This window comes from Octodon degus, unplaced genomic scaffold (genome assembly GCF_000260255.1).
Source record: "Octodon degus isolate 3935 unplaced genomic scaffold, OctDeg1.0 scaffold00001, whole genome shotgun sequence".
NCBI classification, from domain to species: domain Eukaryota; kingdom Metazoa; phylum Chordata; class Mammalia; order Rodentia; family Octodontidae; genus Octodon; species Octodon degus.
Window position 1 is genome coordinate 21,698,222 of NW_004524577.1, and position 2,250 is coordinate 21,700,471.

Consider the following 2,250-nt stretch of genomic DNA (forward strand, 5'->3'; position numbering starts at 1 on the left):
GACTCTGTTCCTGACCCTCTGAGTCAGCGCGGAATTTATAGCCTTATCGAACTGAAGTAGAACATGGAGGGCAAGTTGGGGGATGATCTGTTGAGACTGTATGAGCTCATCCAGGTTTTCCTGAAGACTGTTTCCCAAAGTAGTATTTCTGTATAACTGATATGCCATGGTGCAGGAGAAAGAAAGTATCTTTTTCAAGCTTGCATTGATATTCAGTCCTTGCGGGACGGCTTCCTGCCACGGAGTGCAGCAGTTGCGCGGCCAGAGCCCACAGGAGTGGCCGCACAGCTGACCACTAGCTCAGCCACCACAGAAACTCTAGCATAATGTTTTGAGGTTCCTCATTTTTTAATTGCCAAATAATACTCCATGGTAAAGATATATCATGTTTTGATATCTATTCATCAACTGGTGGCTATTTGGATTGCTTTCACCCTTTTTCCATTATTAATAGTATTACCATGCATACCTGTGTACAATTTTTAAATGGATGCACATTTTCTTTTCTCTTGGGTGTATGTACCCAAGAGTAGAACCACTAGGTCATATGCTAACTCCATGTTTCTCAACATTTTGAGAAACTGCCAAACTATTTTCCAGAGCAGCTGCACCACTTCACATTGTCACCAGCGCGATGAGGTTGTAGTTCCTGTACATCCTCACCAGTAGCTGTCATCATCTGCTTTGGAGTCATAGGCATGGTAGTAATGGTAGCAGTGTGGAGCTGTAGCTTTTGTTTTGCATTCCCTCCTGGCAAGTGACTTAAGCATCTTTCCGTGTGTCCACTGGTTGGTTGTGTATGCTTACACACTCACACAATCTCAGCCCTTCATAGTCACACTTCTTGAGTCATTGAATTCAGCCAACCACAAATGAAAATGTCTTTTTCAAATTGCATCTGTACAGAACTTGTACTCTTACGATTAGTGTCTAGTTGTCCCCGCAAAGCCTCTTGCAGTCCTCGGGCAGACTTCTAGAGTTTGTGATTGAATCATGATCCACTGGGATTATGGGTGTGACTGTGATACCCAGCCTGGAGTGGATAGCCTGAATGCAACTTAAAGAGAGACAGACTTACCTTCTTGTCACTGTTGCCACTACTCCTCCCATTTGCTCTTGCTCTTTGCTGCTGCATTGAAAGGTTCTGTGCCATGTGCGTCTCTGCCTTGGAGCCAGTTGAGTATGAACTGAAACCTCCACTTACCTGTGAGCTAAATAAACCTTTCCTTCCTTTATTTTGGGGCCTGGGAGATGGCTCAGTGGAATAAGTGCTTCCCTGGCAAGTGCAAGGGCCTGAGTTCAATCCCCTGTTCTGCCAAAAAAAAAAAGCATTTTGGGTGTTGGGTATTTTGTTCAGCAATGAGAGAAGAGTAACTGAGACAAGTTCAATTTTTTTCCCCTTATCTTTGTTCCCTAAACAATGCAGTAAAGCACCTGTTTACATAACGCTTACATTGCTTTAAGTATTACAGGAATTTGGGATTGATTTAAAGTAATCACCTGTAATCCCAGTAGCCTGAGGGGAGCTGGTAAGAGTTCAAGGCCAGCCTAGGCTCCATAGTAAGTCCAAGACCAGCCTGAATTACAGAGTGAGACCTTGTAAATGTAAAAACGTAAAAAACGAAACAAAACAAAAATAAAAACATGTTAAACTATATGAGAGAATTGCCTACTTTGCAAGCAACTACTATACCATTTTATACACAGAATTTGAGCATCTGAGGAATTTTGTACCTATGCAGGATCCTGGCTCCAATCCCCTGAAGACAGTGAAAAATGATTGTGTGTGTACACATACATACTTTTCTAAGAAGTTTTTCTTTTTTTGGCCCTCTTTCAATTGGTTTGTCTACTTCTGAGTTGAGCTATTATATGTACTATACAAACTTCCTGTCAGATAAATGAGTTATAAACATTTTCCCCATTCTGTGGGTTGCTCTTTCATTTTCTTGAGTGTCCTTTGAAGCATAAAAGTTTTCGTTTTGTGAAATTGTCATTTATTCTCTCTCATTCCTTAAGCCCATGTTTATTGAGCACTGCCATTACTAGGCATGGTACTGATGCTAGGAATTTAGCTGTGCAATCTTGTGTGTTATTTCACATTTGGTTCTTTTAATTCCTCCTCTTTAACTTGTAAGTGCCTACTTTACTGGGGTCCTAGCTCACTGGCTAAGATACTGCCCTCTGTTTTATGTGAAATAGGGATACAATGCTGATCCAAGACAGATGGCAATGTTTTTAGGACTAATA